The sequence below is a fragment of the Dioscorea cayenensis genome, unplaced genomic scaffold (assembly GCF_009730915.1).
Source record: "Dioscorea cayenensis subsp. rotundata cultivar TDr96_F1 unplaced genomic scaffold, TDr96_F1_v2_PseudoChromosome.rev07_lg8_w22 25.fasta BLBR01000533.1, whole genome shotgun sequence".
NCBI classification, from domain to species: domain Eukaryota; kingdom Viridiplantae; phylum Streptophyta; class Magnoliopsida; order Dioscoreales; family Dioscoreaceae; genus Dioscorea; species Dioscorea cayenensis.
Window position 1 is genome coordinate 61,815 of NW_024086924.1, and position 19,143 is coordinate 80,957.

A 19,143-nucleotide genomic window follows, 5' to 3' on the forward strand; every position below is an offset into this window, starting at 1 on the left:
ATTACAACCGGCATGCAAAAAAGTTTCAAGGAGGACTATTCAAAGAACACTTTTCAAACATTACAAACACGGTAAAGAACAACTTTGTGAGTATTTTCACACTACTACTTCTTCTATTTCTTTATGTTCTGATATATGGACTGATGTATTCCATGAAAATTCTTTTATGGGTATTACAACACATTGGACTGATGACTCGTGGAATATCCAAAAGCGAGTCATTGCTTTTAGGGTATTCAATGAGGCTCATACCGCTAATAACATTTATAGAATGATCCGTGGAATCATCGAAGAATATGACTTAACTTTTAAGATTTTCTCAATTTCGTTTGATAATGCTTCTGCTAATACTGCCTCAATTAGACCTTTAGAAGAATATTTGAGACCTTCATGTGGGGGCAAATATTTTCATATTAGATGTGCTTGTCATGTATTAAACTTATGTGTGCAAACCGGGCTAGAGTCCCTGAAACAATTTGTAGGACCAATTAGAGATGTGGTATCATATATAGGAAGGAACATGACTCTCATGAAACAGTGGTCTCGTTATTGTAGAGCAAATAACATGAGAGCAAAAAAATTCCCGAAAGATGTTAAGACTAGATGGAACTCTACTTATCGACTTCTTAATGCGACATTTCCTTATAAAACATTGTTGACTGCTTTTGTTAATGAAGCTTTGCCTGGTTTTAGTTTATTTGAATATCAATGGAATATTGCTACTAGAGTTATGGATTTACTTTCTGTGTTTAATACATGTACAAATTTATTTTCGCAAGTTTATTTTTCAACTGCACATTTATTCTTATATGGCGTTGTTGATATTGCTGAACAATTGTGGAAGTTTAGATTAGATGCTCAATTAATTATGGGTCTTATGGACATGAAGGCTAAGTGGTTGAGCTATTATAGAGACATACCTCATATTGCTTTAGTTGCATTTGTTTTAGATCCTAGACAGAAATTAGAAGGTTTATCTGCATATTTAGAAGCTTATTATAAGTTCTTAGGGTTCAATGGAGGTCATGATTCTCAATCATGGGCCATGAGTGAGTTAGAGACCCAATGGTATGCATCGGAGTCGGACATCTTTATAGATGTTAGTGCAATTGTGGGTAATGTTAAGTCACAACTCTTTGAATTATATGAGAGCTATTGCTCTCGTTATGGCCATGTAATTCCACAGGTTACAACTGAGGCGATAGGACAATCCAGCAGTAGCGGGGGAGAATCATTTCGGCAAAAGCAAGCAAAGAAGAAGCCTAGGGGTTCACAGTACACTGAGGTCGATCTGTACTTGAACACTACCTTTCGGTTCTCTGAAGATATGAATGTAGATATGACCTTCGACATTCTTCACTGGTGGCAAGGAAATGGAAATCCGTATCCTATTATTTCATTAATTGTAAAGGATATTTTTGCATGCCCTATATCTACAGTAGCGTGCGAGCAGACTTTCAGTGCGAGTGGAAACATGTTGGACACAACACGTTCACAATTGTCGGCGTCAAACATTGAAATTCAAGTTTGCACAGATGATTGGAAGTGTGCACAAATTCGACAACAAGAAGCAGAGATGGGAAGTCCATAAGCTAGTGATTTTTTCTTCACCGATAACATGATGAGCACAACAACGACCCCCGACACTGAGCAAGAGCTAGAAGTTGACGCCGATGAATAGGTAATTGGGTGATAACTCCAGTCTAATGTAAAAGAACTACGTTGGCTTTGATTCCTCTTACACCCAAGAGGATACGTAGGCAACTTAATTTGATTAATCACCAAATTAAGTGCAAGTCATAACATTATAGCTTTTATTTAAATTATTTAAATTATTTAAATATTACTATCATATTTGTATATGTATTTATTTTATTTTTTTATTCATGGAGGTTCATTAATTAAAAAAACATAAAATTAAAAAAAAATTGACAATACAATACATTAGATTCCGATATACACATATGCAAAATATTATTTTCTTATTATATGTAATTACATCTAATTTTTCTATTTTTTTATAGTTTAACAAAAAAAAACAAAGTTCAATTTTCAAGAAGGTAGCTTTAACCTTTTTAGGTTTTGCCATCCCCCAGCCCACCCCACATGCCGCCCATCTAATCCTTTCTCTCATTTGTTTTTTTATATATATATATATATATATAGGCTGCAGCTCATGTTTCTCAAAAAAATGAGATTTCTTTTCCCCATCTTTCTCAATTCTCATGCCCTTCTTTCTTTTTGGTTTTGGTCATGAATCTTTCTTTGGATGGGTTTGGGTGTACGTGGGAGTGATGAACAAGGATGGAGGAAGTGAAGACATAAGATCCAAATCTCATGAAACTCCCTTTTTCTTTTTATTTATTTTTTTATTTATTTTTTTCTCTTTTTATGATGATTTTTTCTCTTTAATGTCTCTCTCATTTTTCTTTATTTTTCAGTTATTTACTTTGTAATAATTTTTTTATGGTTTTTGTGAGGTATATTTTTTGGGCATGAGTTAGTTTGTTCGTTTCTATTTTTGTTTTCTTTATATGAGAGGGGTGTAAATAATGAACATGGATGATGAGATCAACAACAAAGAGAAGAATAAACCAAAGTAAAAACTCACCAAGCTGTTTGTTTTTTTTTCTTGAAAAAGATGAACCTTGAAGTGAAACTCTTCATCTTCATCAATGTTTTTTTAAGCATCTCTCTCTTCTTTTTAGTTATTTTTATTTTTATTATATTATTTTTAGGGATTACATCTCTCATTCTCTTGGTTTTGTTTGTTAATTTTGTAGGTGGTTTAACTTCTTTTTTAAGTAATTTCCCAATGTTTTAATTTTTTTTAAGTTTTCTATATTTTTTATATTTATAAGTTATTCTTTTTAAAATTTTATGATTTAATTTTGAAAAACCGGTAGGCTGACCCGTGAACCGGCGGGTTTTGGCTCCGACTCGCCGGTTTTTTCTTCTTTGTCCGGGCCGGGTCCGGGTCACCGGAAGGTGACCCGTAACCAGCCCGAGGCCCAACCCGGACACTGGTCCCGAAGATCGCTAGCCGGGCCGGTTCCGGGTCGGCCAAAGTCTGACCCGGACCCGCCGGGCCCGGTTACCCGACCCGTGCCCCCCTCTACCAATGACCATTTGGTCTTGTGGGCTCTTTTCTTTCCACCCAGCTTTTAATTAGGATTATGACCGGTTGAAAAGTATGGATCACAAATCAAAATTTAATTTTTTTTTTATATTTCAAATGATTGCGGGTTCATAACTCCTATTAGGGGCAAGCCCCTAATATTAATTACCCCAGACAATGTCATGGGAACCTCCGATTAACAAACAAGTGTGAATGAGAAGTAACTGAGTAAACATAACAATTTTTTATTAATTTCAAAGATGCATGTAAACACATGATCATAGACAAAAGTAAGAAAGCTATTCTCTAAGAGAGCTTAACAAGAGATTTTTTCGAAAGAGCTATTCCTATCATCCTCTTCAAATTTTTTTTGCTTGACTGATGCTCTTAGCTCCTTCACTAAAAGTATGTCGGCCGATCCTTTTGGCTTTGTAGATGTGACTCTCCTTGATTTTTTTATGTGGGTTTGTGTCTTGACACATAGTTTAATTCAAGCTGCGGCCACTCTACATTTATGAGTTACCTACTTGGTCACCTTTTTTTTTATCGCTGAAGACATTGGCTCTTGGTGCTTGTAAAATCTCCAGCTCCTTGACTTGTGAAACTCCTCAAGCTTTTGACTTCTTGGTGTCTTGAAAACTTTAGAGTTGCATTTGTCGTTTATATGATATTTAGATCTTGACTCTTCGATGATTTTGAGTCTTGACCATTGGATTTTTTTTTTAAATCGTGACCCTCAACATGGTTAGGTCATTAACTTGATAATTTTGACTTGCTTTTAAAATGGATCTTAAACTCATTTTTGAAAGAGACCTCGTAATGGGTTTCAAGAAAACTTTTGTCAACTTAACTTTTTCAATGAATGTTGACGAGTTACATTTTTTTCTTTTTTCCTCTTTTTGTGGAAATTTTCATTCATTCATTTTTTTATTTATTATCATTTTTTTATGAAACTTTCATTTTTTACCCTTCCTTTCATTTCAAGAAAAGATTTTTTTTTTCTTTTCACTCCAACAAGAGTCAACTCTTCTCTTTTTTTAATGAGTGTTGACAAGAGATATTTTTTTGTAAACTTTTTCATTTTTCTTTTCTTTTTCTTTTTCTACTTCAAAGAATTTTTTTCCATTCTTCTTTTCATTTCACTTTTTTTACTCCAATGAGAGTCAAAAGACCTCAAAGTGAGCTTGAAGAGAGGGTTTGATTTTTTCTTATAAAAAAATTTCTCGGAATTAGAGAAATCAGGAAAATTTCTCATTACCCCAAGAAAGTTAAACTTCAAGGTAGAAAGAGAGAAATTTCATAGAAAATTTTCTCGTTACCCCAAGAAAGTCAAACTTCAAGGTGGAATGAGAGAAATCATGAAAAATTTCTCGTTACCCCAAGAAAGCCAAGGCTTCAAGGTGGAATGAGAGAAATCATGAAAAATTCCTCGTTACCCTAAGAAAGCCAAGGTTTCAAGGTGGAATAAGAGAAATCATGAAAAATTCCTCGTTATCCCAAGAAAGCCAAGGCTTTAAGGTGGAATGAGAGAAATCATGAAAAATCCCTCGTTACCCTAAGAAAGCCAAGGCTTCCAGGTGGAATGAGAGAAATCATGAAAAATTCCTCGTTACCCTAAGAAAAACCAAGGCTTCAAGGTGGAATGAGAGGAATTTTATGAAAATTTCAAGAGGAAGTCCTGCAAGAAAAAAATTACCAAAATACCCTTACCAAATTCATCCATCATTCATTTTTCATATCTTCTCTTTTTTTCTCTTCCTTCATTTTTCCTTCTTTTTTTCTCATTCTTCATTCATTTTTCATCTTTTCTTCATTTTTTTGCCTTCTCTTTTTTTCACTCATCCTTCATTCATTTTTTTCATCTTTCTTCATATTTTTCCTTCTCTCTCTTTTTAATCCTTCATTTTTTTCATCTCTTCTTTTTTTCTCACAAATAAACTCATCACTCATGAAAAAGTACAAAAAAATGCCCTCGACTTTCTTTAGAATCCCTTTCTTCTTCTTTTTTGCATTCTACCCCCTCATGACATTTTTTTGCATATTATCCCTCCGAATTCCGACAAATTTAAGGATTTATGCAACTAGACCCTCTAACCTCCTTTTTTTACATTGCACCATATTTTGCAAATAAACCATAATTTTAACTTTTTTTATGCCAAATTTCACAAATCGACCCTAATTTTTTCATTTTCACTTTACCTGAGGATTTTTGCTACTAAACCCTCAAAATTTAATGCTTTATACTTCCCCACTTTTATTACAAATAAACCCAAACCTTCTGTACACATTTGTTTTTGCTCTACGTTGATTGCAGACAACCCTAAATGTTCCTATGAGCTCTTCTTTTTCCTTTTTTTCCCCTAAAAACACAATATTTTTCCAAAGAGATTCTATCAAACATCTTTTTTTTTCTTTTTTTTTCCGCCTATTTTTGCCTCCCCACATCTAAAATACGGATGAATTAAATAACTTGGATAGAATGATCAATTACTAACATTTTCTATCAATCCTCACGCATCAAACATGGATGCAACATAAAACCTTATGATCGGGTGAACAATAAAATAAGGAAGGATAGTGGAACATGGGCATGCAGACAGAAAGATGTGCATGTGCAGCATGATGGGTTTAATGGGGTACTAAAATAAGCATGTAGGTCTCTTTATAATGAAATCACCATACATAGAAACCATGCATATATTTTAATGCGATAAAATCATCATGCATGAAGTACGTGCATTTTTTTTAAATCATTATGGGCTTTCGCATAGATAAGCATTCTCATATAGCTTTTTATTAAATAATACCTAAGATATTTTTAAGTTGTCAATGCCGCCTCCCGTCGGCCCGATGATTGTTTCTCGATCTTATTGAGCTTTTCGAACCTATCTGATCTCCTCGTCTATCTGATGTCTTTCCCTTCACTCTTCGTCTTCTTCCCTCGTTTTGTCTCTATTTTCTTTTTCTCCTTCTTCCTTTCTATTCTCTCTCTTTTTTTTTCTTCCAAAATGCTCTCTGTCTTTTTTCTTCTCTTTTTTCGTCTTTTTTCTTTCTGTTCCCCGAAAATCCTCAACACCCCCCGTCATACGAGAGATTTTTTTTTCTTTTTTCAAGTTTTTCAAATTTCAAACTTTTATTTCAAAATCCAGTCTTATCCACTCCTTTTTTTTATATTTTTTTAATTATTATATTCTCACTCGTTTTTTAAAATTTTTAATTATTATTATTTTTTTTCACATCATAATCCGTGACACTTTTTTATTTTGGTCCTCCTATAATTTTTTTATTTGATTCTTTTTTTTTAATTGATTTTTTTTGTAAAGTCTATATAAACAAATGCCCCCCTTGTAACTTCCTAACACACAATAGTTGTGGGAGGAAGGTACGAGCGAGCGACCCAAAGATTTGTAATTTGTTTAAAAAAACTTGAGGTGATTTTTTCCTTCCAACCATCTACTCATCAACTTAAAAATCAATAATGGAGACCACCATACTTAATAAAATCTGATTTAAACTCATGGATTTTTGTAGGAAGTAAAATTAACTCTAAAATTAATCTCCACCGTCCATATTGAAAATGATAACGTTATGAACAAGTACAAATATTTCCAAAAATATCCCAAAATATTTAACCATTCGATCATCAACTTGATTACAAGTAATTTCCATGATGATTATCAATGGATTTCACTGTTGAGTCACGAATTTGTTTTGAAATTTTCCAAACTTAAAATATAATCATAACCGTTCACATGAAACATCATGATGTCTCAAAGATTCAATAAAATTTTAGATTAATCAGAGAAGTTTTCATTGTCTGATTAAACTTTGATCAACTTCGGTCTTTGGAGGACAAATTTTCTGAATCTTAGCTTGATGTTTAAATTTCTTTAAAAATCATCAAAACTTTAAATTTAATTTCAACCGTCCGTATTGACTATTGTCATGTGTTTACGATGTGGTTAAAATTTCATAATGATCAGAGCTGATCTGGATACCCGATGAGCTACTTGATCAAAATAGCTCTTTTATGAAAAACTGCAAATTTTGCCTTCCAACTTCCTTATTTCCTTGATTGTTCCTCCCTTTTTTTTCCTTTTTGATTTTTGGTTTTTTTCTTTCTTTTTCTTTCCTTACTTGATCTTATAGCTTCTTATAAGATTTGCATGTAATCTCTTAGAACGAACTTTACAAGAATCATTTCAAAATTCATGGTATTTTTATTCAATTTGATAAAAAAAAACAACATGATAGAATGTGTGTTTTACCTCGAGAAGCATATATCATGCTTGACCGACTTGCTCAAATAAGAGCACTGGATGTTCCGTCATGAGCAAACACAATTTTTTTTACAATATGCTTTTATTCAAATGGAAAAGAGAAACAAGATAATAGAACTCGTAATTTGCCTCGAGAAGCATATATCATGCTTGACCAACCTGCTCAAACCAGAGCACTGGACATTTCGTCATAGGCAAACACAAAGTTCTTCCCCTTTTTTTTCCTTAATTTTTTTTCTTGTTTTGTTTTATTTTCTTTTTCTTTTTTTTTGGAATTTTTTTTTGGTTTTTTCTTTTTGTTTTTTTTCAGCATTTCCATATCATGCATTACATGTACATCATGGATAATATTTTTTCAAAAAACGCGCATTGATGGGTGGCATAGGTCTCCTTCCATCGGCGTCGACTAGCTGATAAGCTCCACCTTGGTAGACAACCTCTATGATGTACGGGCCTTCCCAATTTGACTTGAACTTGCCCCCAGCATGCTTGTTGGTGATGATCGGTCTTCTTAACACCCATACCATCTCCCCTTTCTCGAAAGTTCGAATGCGAGCCATCTTATTGTAAGCTCGAGCCATCCTTGCTTTATAGACTTCAAGATTCTGTTGGGCTTCTAGCCTTCTTTCATCCAAAGCATCAAGCTCATCCAAACGCAAGCGAACTCTATCTTCATTTGTGAGTTCATTTTGTAAGGCAATTCTTAAAGATGGAATTTGGACTTCAAGTGGAAGAACAACTTCTGTACCAAAAACCAACGAGTATGGTGTTGATTGAGTTGGTGTTCGGTATGTAGTCCGGTATGCCCATAAAACTTCAGGAAGCCTTTCGTGCTAATCCCTTTGACTTTTCAAAAATGCTTTCTTTAACAATTTGGATAATGTTTTATTGAATGCTTCTGCAAGACCATTTGCTCTAGCATTATAGATAGAGGAATACCTCCAATCTATTTTGTGATGCTGAGCAAACCTTCCAACCTTGAAACTTTGGAATGCTCGCCCGTTGTCAGAGATGATCCTTCGAGGTGTTCCAAATTTATATAGCACATGGTCTTTGAATAATTTGATGATATTCTCCGCCTTTACTTCCTTTAAAGGAACGGCTTCCGCCCATCGTGAAAAATAATCAGTGGCAGTTAATATAAAGCGATGCCCTCTTGACGATAGAGGCTCAATAGGGCCTATCACATCAGTCCCCCACATCTCAAAAGGCCATGAAGAGATTGTAGGGTGTAAAGGATTGGGGTGTTGATGAATGAAATCCCCATGGGCTTGGCATAGTTTGCACCGTCTTGCATATTGTAGGCAATCGTTAATCATGCTTGGCCAATAGTACCCAATATGTTTAATCTTCAACCACATCTTTGGTCCCGACTGGTGAGCTCCACAAATACCAGAATGAACCTCATGTATGACTTCTTCAGACTCCTCCTTCGAGAGACATCTTAGCAGGAGTTGATCATATGATCTTCGATAAAGAACATCATTAACAAGGGTAAACCTCATCGCCCTTTTCTTTAACTGCGTAGCTTGAGACTTTTTATCTGGGAGTTCGCTATACTTTAAGTATTTAATGAAAGGCTCTCTCCAATCATCTTCAGCCACTGTCAGAACTTCTTTTTTTCTGAGCTTCTTGTTGTCTAATTTTTCATCAAAGCATGAACTCAATACTCGCCTGTTTCGAATGGTAACTTGGATCTCCTCTTGATCTGGATCAGCAAACTCTTTTGCCAATTTGGCTAAACTATCTGCTTTTCCATTAATCGACCTGGAAACTCTCTCCAGCTTAACATCAGGAATTTGCTTCAACAATTCAATAACTCTCTGATGATACTGAAGGAGTTCTTGCTTATGAGTCTTGAAACTTCCTTCAACTTGATTTATAATGAGTTATGAATCATCATATACATGCAAGCTTTGAACCCCCATATTGACTGCTAGCTCCAATCCAGCAATAAGAGCTTCATATTCTGCTTCATTGTTAGTACATGGCTTCAACAAAGAAAGAGAGTATCTCAGGATCCCACCTTTAGGAGAAATGAAGATAAGTCCAATACCAGCTCTAACTTGGGGAATTTTGGGTCTAATAGCTGGTTGTATCGAAGAAGCTCCATCGAAGTACATCTGCCAACATTGTTTTCCCTCTTTGATTGCCAAGGTCTCTTCATCAGGGAGATCACATCTCAAGGGAGATTCATCGGGCAAAGGATGCGCCGCAAGAAAATCTGCCATTGCTTGACCTTTGATTGCTTTTTGTGGAGTATAAGTTATGTCAAACTCTATGAGTATCAATGCCATTTCGCTAATCTTCCAGTAAGTAGTGGTCTGGTCATCAAGTACTTGAGTGGGTCTATTCTTGAGATAAGAATAACTTTATGTGTGAGCAAATAATGTCGAAGCTTCTTTACTGCAAACATCAAGGAGAGATAGTGCTTCTCTATTGGTGTATATTTGTTTTCAGCACCCACCAACATTCTACTAAGGTAGTATAGGGCATTCTCCTTCATTTTTTCATTTTCTTGGGCTAGTAGAGCTCCAAGGGATCCATCCAAGGTTGTTGTGTATAAGATCAATGGTTTTCTTACAATTGGTGCTGCTAACACTGGGGGACTCAGTAAGTAGCGTTTGATTTCTTCAAAAGCAGTTTGGCATTCATCGGCCCACTTAAAAGGAACATCCTTTTTCACCAGCTTTGAGAATGGCTTACACCTGCCTGAAAGATTGGGAATGAACCTTCGAATGTATGGAAGATGCCCTTGAAAGGACCTCAGCTGCTTCAATGTCTTTAGAGGTGGCATTTCTATGATTGCCTTAATTTTGGAGGGATCAATCTCTATTCCTCGGTGCCTCACGATAAATCCAAGGAAATTTCTAGACAATACCCCAAATGCACATTTCATAGGATTCATCTTCAAGTTATATTTTCTAATGCGATCAAGCACCGTTCTCAAGTCGTTGAGGTGTCGATCTCTTGATTGTGTCTTCACTACCAAATCGTCTACATAGCACTCCACGACCTGGTGAATCAAATCATCAAAAATTTTTGTCATGGCTCTTTGATATGTTGCCCCCGCATTCTTTAGTCCAAACGGCATAACTTTGTAGCAGTAGATGCCTATTATTGTTCGGAACGCAGTATGCTTTTCATCCTCTAGGTCCATCTTGATTTGGTTGTACCCAGAGAAACCATCCATAAAGAAAAAGCATCTCATAAGAGAAAGTGATCTCCATGACAGGTAGTGGAAAATCATCTTTGGGACATGCTTTTTTTAAGTCCCTAAAGTCCACACATATTCTGATTTGCCCATTCTTCTTCTTGACAGACACTATGCTGACAATCCAATTAGGGTACTTTTCCTCCCTTATGAAACCAGCTTCGATTAGTTTCTTGGTTTATTCAATGACACTCTCCTCGAGATCAAACTTCATCTTTCTTGGTGCTTATTTTACTGGTGGAAAATTTGGGTCAATGGCGAGCTTTTGCACTGCTACTTCTGTGTCAAGCCCTGGCATCTCCTTATAGCTCCATGCGAAGCAGTCAATATACTCCACAAGAATGCTTTGAATGGCTTCTTTCTCTTCTTGAGCTAGTTGTGCACTTAAAAAAGTGGGTTTAGGATCGTCCTCACTTCCCAAGTTGATTTCTACCAACTCATCAATTGTAGCTTTCCCTCCATCTTCAAACTCAGGGGGCGCATCCTTCAATTTTATATCTTTCACGAAGTGATCATCTGATACTTCCTCAGCTGGATCTTCATCTCTTGTACCCGACCCTTCAATAGCTGACACCATGCGACATTCACATACTTGCTCATCTTGAAACCCAAGACCCCTCTTGCTCAAGCCTTGGCCTTGCATAGCAATTTTGAAAGGATGCCAAAGCCTTTCAAAGAGAATATGCCTGTCTTGTGAGTGCTTCAAACTAATTCCAGCTTGCTTTGTCAACTTCCTTAGCTTAGGAGGATAGTAGTTTGGAATCCTCAAAGGCCAAGGTTCTTCATCTTCCATCGGTTTGCTCATCAAAATATCTTCATCATCAGATTTATTGGGATCAGACTTATAGAAGAGAATCCCTCTCTCCTCTTGATGGCGAGAAGGCACATAGAAGGTAATGAGTCGCTCTACCGAGTTAACATGCAACTCATTCAGAGCTTTGTAAAGGCCCTCCAATATTCTTGTAACATACAGAGAGCTTTCAACCGGAACTTCATCATCATCTTTTTCTTTTTTAATTGGTAGGAATGAAACTTCTTCTCCCTCAGAACCATCACTTCCAACATGTCGGCTCCTCTTGTGACGACAAGTAATTGAGTGAGTGATTTGTATGTCTTCATGATCATTTTCTTCTTCGGAAGACTCTATGTCACTTCCAAAGTGCGGTTTCAAAGGCAGAAATGAAACCTTCTTCTGAGTGAGCTTGGTAGTTTTAGTAACTTTTATGAGAGCATCATCTTTGGCTGCAGAAAGCTTGCCCCCCTTTTGGTGTATCCACAAAATACCTTGCATCCTCATAGTTGATTTCATGCACACCAAACGGTTGAATCTCCCCATCTATGCGGTATACATCATCATCTTTTATATACTTCAAACATTGGTGCAAAGTGGAAGGAACCACATAATTTTCATGTAGCCATGGTCTTCCCAACAATGCTCTATAGGAAGCATCAGTGTTGATAACATGAAACTTCACATCTGATGTCAGCTTCCCAATTTTAAAAGGGAGAGTAATTGACCCAAGGGCCTTTTGACTATGCTGGTTAAAGCCTTGGACAACAATCTTTTCAGCTGATAGGTGATATGTCTCCAATGCCAGGGCATGCAAAGTCTTTAATGTCATCAGATTTACTGATGAGCCTGGATCAATGAGGATTCGATTAACACTTGTCCCATCACAAGACCCACTAACATACAAGGGTCTATTGTGCTCTCTTGTCCCCAACAACAAGTCCTTCTCTGAGAAATTAATCGCCGGAGAACCAAATGCCTAGAGAGCTTCTGTCATATGAGCTTCAGCAAAATAAGCTTGATATTCTTCTGGGTTTTGCAAGACATGGATCAATGTGTCTCTAAGCTCCTGTGACATCATCAGCGCATCAAAAACACTTAGCTGAGCTGGAATTTTCTTCAAATGGGCAGTGATATTATAGTCTTGTGTCTTCGAAGTAGAAGTCTTGCCTGGCTGCACAATATCTTCATTGACATCAATCACTTTCTTATTCCCTTTATCTTTAGTGCCACGTGCTTGCTCAAGAAGCCTTCGCACGTTATTAATCATTCGAGGCTCCTCCTCCTCATCTTGGTGGATGCACCCATTACCATGCCTTCCTTTGATTGTTAAGGCATAGCAAGTACCTGACATCTCAAAACACTCCTCAGGTAGGTTTATAGCACCCGACTTGAGTACTTTATGTAACCAGCTCTTGAAACCATTACAATCTTCTAGGCCCTATCAGATGATGAAAAGGACAATACTTAGGATGATTTTTCATATTTGTTGTAGCATCCCTTCTCTTCTTTAGAAGCAACACCCCTTCTTCCACCATCTTCTGAAATAATTCTTGCATTTTATCTCTTCTTATGGAAAAGCTCCCATATCTTACATTGCTTATAAGTTGAGATTCTTCTCCTTCCTCCATGTCAGCTCTTCTATCTTCACTATATTGAGGATGTGTCTCCTCTTGACAAAAATAAAGATTCACAGGTTTTATGATCCCAGACTCATTCCAAGGGGCATCACTATTTGGAATATGTGGCTTTCGATGAGTGAGGTCATATGTCACCTCTTTGATGAAGGATGAAATTTCTTCATATGGCATCACCTTTCTATGTATTTTATACTTAGGTGCTCTTCTTGATTTCTCCTTTGGATAATGTTGGTTTGCTTGATAAGATTGTGTTGAAGCTTCCTGCAACCTCGCATTCGCCATTCGAACCCTTTCCTTAAAAGCTTGTTTCTTTTTCTACTTTTTACTCACATATGGTCTCCCACATCGATCATATAACTGCTCAGGTACAAAATCATCCTCATCTGGATAGCATAGCTCAAGTTCATCTTCATCATCAACATCATCCCTTGCTTCTTCTTTATATATGGTAATAACTCGACAAGTCTCAACCATGGGCTCTTTATCTTAAGACTCGTCCAAGTCTGAGAGTAGCTCCTTAACCTCATTAGGGAAATAATCACCTAATGTAATTAGGGCTCTCTCCTTTTGCTGATAATCTTCCAAGGAGTCAATATATTCCTCAATAATTGACTTCTTATGATGGAATTCAGTAAGCCTCACTTGCTTATGTTTCTTTTTCTTGTTCTTGATCTTCTTATTCTTCTTGGCTTTTTGCTTGGGCTTCTCATCGGGTTCTTGAGCTCTCCGCCACTTGATACCAGGGAGCTCTCCCAACTTCTTCAACATTTTTCTTGACTTCTTTGAGATGAAAATTTCCCATAAGCCTTCCGGAACTCCAAGAGGAGCAGGCTCCTTGGGAACTTGAAATTCTCCCTCAGCTTGCATGCCTTCTGATACGCCCGCTGCATCTTGCCCGCACAAAGTTTTTGCTTGCAGTGCAACTGACACATAGTTGGTGTGCTCTGTTGGTTGATCGAACAATACATTTTTAGATAAAGTGATCTTCCCTTCCTGATACTGCCGCTCAATCCAATCTTTAAATACATAGCAGTTCTCAATCGAATTACCCAATATTTTGTGATATGGACAGAAATTTGGGTGATCCTTCTTGTCTGTTTCTTCTGGTCCCTTGCTTTCTGGCAACTGCAAACCGACCTTCAATGCATCTTTGAATATTTTCATCACTTTGTCTCTTCTAAAAGAATACTTTTTGCTCATCCTCTCTTGAAGAGAACTTATAGGCTTGGGTGGTTCACTTCCACTCCCAAGTGATGGTGGTTTTGGCTTATCATAATTTGCTGATGTAGTGCCCTCCTTTACTTTATCAATTGCAAAGGCCACATGCTTAACACCTTCTGGTTTTCTTGTTTTTTCTTTGTCTACTTTGGTGGGTTGCATTGCAGATACTACCCTTGGACTAGTTCTTTCTAATTTTTTGACCTGATAGATTAAGTCTTGGAAGGTATGAATATCGGATGAGCTGAGAGATGGAGCCATCCAATTATCAATATTCCCCACCAATAGCCCCAATGCTTGCATCTGATCAAGTGGCTGCTCACACTTGATGCTCAAGTTGCGCCATCTCATCACATAATCTATGATCTTCTCATCCTTGTTCTGCCTTGTGTTAGCCAAATCAGCTATAGTGATTTTATCAGTAATTCCGATGAACCGGACCCTAAAGGAGTCTTTCATCTGTTGCCATGTCTGAATGGATTCAGATTGTAGATTTGCATACCATTCAAAAGCCACCCCAGTTAAACTAGCGGCAAATTGTCTTAACAACAAAGATGGGTTGTTGCTTGTGTCCCCACATACTGTTATGAAATGAGCTAAATGTTGATCAGGGTTCCTTAAGCCATTAAACTGCTTGAACTTGGGAACATTGTATCCCTTAGAATAAGCCACTTGATCATGAAAGCTTGAGTAGGGTTTGTCACCATCACTTTTTAGTGTAGCACCCTTGGCTTGTTTTAATTGTGCAGCAACTATCTTTTGTACTTCTTCTCGAGAAATCATTGGCTCTGGCACTGCCGACGTTCCAGCTTGCTCATGCAACCCAAGAACTTCTTTTTCATCATCTTCTTCTTCTTGGATAACTTGTACGGATGGTGCTTGCCTATGAACCCTTGAATTATCATGGAGCAAATTCTGGACTTGATCGCTCAAACGAGATATCACACCAGTTAAAAATGCAACAGTCTGCATCATAAATATGTGATCTTTCTCTCATTGATCCAATTGCTTCTTTAATCTTGCAAACACTGGATCTTTGTTTGATGTAAAAATAAGATTGTCATCTTCTTCCTCACTTGAATCATTATTCCTCCTAGGAGGAGTTTCAAACCCAGCTGCTTGGGCAAAAGATTTTGCCCTTTCTTGTGCCCTTTCTTGTAATACTTGATCAAAATCATCTTGTTACATGCCACTTGTACCAACTGTTATCTTCTTTCTCAGCCTAGTGAAGGGACGCTCAGGCTCAGGCGGGTGTTCAGACCCTTCAGTAATTACCCGTACAGTGTGTACTTCAAGGTCTTCCATCTCCTCATCTTGCTTCCTTATCCATTGGAACTTTGAACGCGAATAAAAAGGTGTGGTCTTCTTGTAAGCTTGCTTCTTCGACAGTGCCAACGTATCAAACACGGAAGCTCGTGATTCTGAGAGTAAGTTCCTTTTCCTAAGGTAAAACTCCCTCAGTGTCATCTTTTCAGTTTGCAGCTTCCTGTAGGAAGTATAGTTGTTATAAATCTTCTTAGAAAAAGTACTCTTGGAATTGTAGGACTTTGGTGGCCTGCCCCCTTTCATTATGCTATTTTGTGAAGGCTCCTCCTCACCTCCCTCTTTGTTAATGTTCACGACTCTCTTTGGAAAAGTGAGTCTATTGAAAACAGATGTTCTAACAGTAGAGACATCCTCCTTGATTTCAGCAGGAGGTATAACATTCGACCGTCGTCCCCTTGATGGCAAACATGGGACATGGACTCCAGTTGGTGATGATGGTGGGCTTGGCACAAAATTAACGTACTCCGAGACAGTCCCAAATTTAATTTCAGCTCCAGCAACGCCTGTGTAAATGGACGCATAGGGAAGCTTCACCTGAGTGCCTTCCCCAAGGAAAATGGTGCATGGTGCAGCCGCATTGTTGGTGTTGTTTGTCGGTGCCATTGCGAAATCCAGAAAAGGAAAACGTCACATTAACAACACTAGATGATTCTTCTTATTTTTTTATCTACTTTTTTTTTTAAAAATTTCTCATTCACACTTTGTTTCAAAGATGGGAGGAGAAGTCGGGTCCCACCGGGCGTGCCAGACTTTGTGGGCTCTTTTCTTTACACCCGACCTTTAATTAGGATTATGACTGGTTTAAAAGCATGGATCACAAATCAAAATTTAATTTTTTTTTATATTTCAGATGATTGCGGGTTCATGACTCCTATTAGGGGTAAGCCCCTAATATTAATTACCCCAGACAATGTCATGGGAACCTCCGATTAACAAACAAGTGTGAATGAGAAGTAACTGAGTAAACATAACAATTTTTTATTAATTTCAAAGATGCATGTGAACACATGATCATAGACAAAAGTAAGAAAGCTATTCTCTAAGAGAGCTTAACAAGAGATTTTTTCGAAAGAGCTATTCCTATCATGCTCTTCAAATTTTTTTTGCTTGACTGATGCTCTTAGCTCCTTCACTAAAAGTATGTCGGGCGATCCTTTTGGCTTTGTGGATGTGGCTCTGCTCGATTTTTTTATGTGGGTTTGTGTCTTGACACATAGTTTAATTCAAGTTGCGGCCACTCTACTTTACGAGTTGGCTACTTGGTCACTTTTGTTTCTTTTATCGCTGAAGACATTGGCTCTTGGTGTTTGTAAAATCTCCAGCTCCTTGACTTGTGAAACTCCTCAAGCCTTTGACTTCTTGGTGTCTTGAAAACTTTAGAGTTGCATTTGTCGTTTATATGATATTTAGATCTTGACTCTTCGATGATTTTGAGCCTTGAGCATTGGATTTTTTTTTAAGTCGTGACCCTCAACATGGTTAGGTCATTAACTTGATAATTTTGACTTGCTTTTAAAATGGATCTCAAACTCATTTTTGAAAGAGACCTCGTAATGGGTTTCAAGAAAATCTTTGTCAACTTAACTTTTCCAATGAATGTTGACGAGATACATTTTTTTTTCTTTTTTCTTCTTTTTGTGGAAATTTTCATTCATTCATTTTTTTTATTTATCATCATTTTTTTTATGAAACTTTCATTTTTTACCCTTCCTTTCATTTTAAGATAAGATTTTTTTTTCTTTTCACTCCAACAAGAGTCAACTCTTCTCTTTTTTTAATGAGTGTTGACAAGAGATATTTTTGTAAACTTTTCATTTTTTCTTTCTTTTTCTTTTTTTTTACTTCAAGGAATTTTTTTACATTCTTCTTTTCATTTCACTTTTTTTACTTCAATGAGTGTCAAAAGACCTCAAAGTGAGCTTGAAGAGAGGGTTTGATTTTTTCTTATAAAAAAATTTCTCAGAATTAGAGAAATCAGGAAAATTTCTCGTTACCCCAAGAAAGTCAAGACTTCAAGGTGGAATGAGAGAAATTTCATAGAAATTCTCGTTACCCCAAAAAAGTCAAACTTCAAGGTTGAATGAGAGAAATCATGAAAAATTTCTCGTTACCCCAAGAAAGCCAAGGCTTCAAGGTGGAATGAGAGAAATCATGAAAAATTCCTCGTTACCCTAAGAAAAACCAAGGCTTCAAGGTGGAATGAGAGGAATTTTATGAAAATTTCAAGAGGAAGTCCTGCAAGAAAAATTACCAAAATACCCTTACCAAATTCATCCATCATTCATTTTCATATCTTCTCTTTTTCTCTTCCTTCATTTTTTTCCTTCTTTTTTTTTCTCATTCTTCATTCATTTTTTTCATCTTTCTTCATTTTTTGCCTTCTCTCTTTTTCACTCATCCTTCATTCATTTTTTCATCTTTCTTCATATTTTCCTTCTCTCTTTTTTTTAATCCTTCATTTTTCATCTCTTCTTTTTCTCACAAATAAACTCATCACTCATGAAAAGTACAAAAATGCCCTCAACTTTCTTTAGAATCCCTTTCTTCTTCCTCTTTTTTTTGCATTCTACCCCCTCATGACATTTTTGCATATTATCCCTCTGAATTCCGACAAATTTAAGGATTTATGCAACTAGACCCTCTAACCTCCTTTTTTTTTACATTGCACCATATTTTGCAAATAAACCATAATTTTAACCTTTTTTTATGCCAAATTTCACAAATTGACCCTAATTTTTTCATTTTCACTTTACCTGAGGATTTTTGCTACTAAACCCTCAAAATTTAGTGCTTTATACTTCCCCACTTTTATTACAAATAAACCCAAACCTTCTGTACACATTTTTTTTGCTCTACGTTGATTGCAGACAACCCTAAATGTTCCTATGAGCTCTTCTTTTCCTTTTTCCCTTTTTTTTAAAAACACAATATTTTTCCAAAGAGATTCTATCAAGCATCTTTTTTTTTTTCCGCCTATTTTTGCCTCCCCACATCTAAAATACGGATGAATTAAATAACTTGGATAGAATGATCAATTACTAACATTTTCTATCAATCCTCACGCATCAAACATGGATGCAACATAAAACCTTATAATCGGGTGAACAATAAAATAAGGAAGGATAGTGGAACATGGGCATGCAGACAGAAAGATGTGCATGTGCAGCATGATGGGTTTAATGGGGTACTAAAATAAGCATGTAGGTCTCTTTATAATGAAATCACCATACATAGAAACCATGCATATATTTTAATGCGATAAAATCATCATGCATGAAATACGTGCATTTTTTTTTAAAATCATCATGGGCTTTCGCATAGATAAGCATTCTCATATAGCTTTTTATTAAATAATACCTAAGATATTTTTAAGTTGTCAATGCCGCCTCCCGTCGGCCCGATGATTGTTTCTCGATCTTGTTGAGCTTTTCGAACCTATCTGATCTTCTCGTCTATCCGATGTCTTTCCCTTCACTCTTCGTCTTCTTCCCTCGTTGTCTCTATTTTCTTTTTCTCCTTCCTTTCTATTCTCTCTCTTTATTTTTTCTTCTAAAATG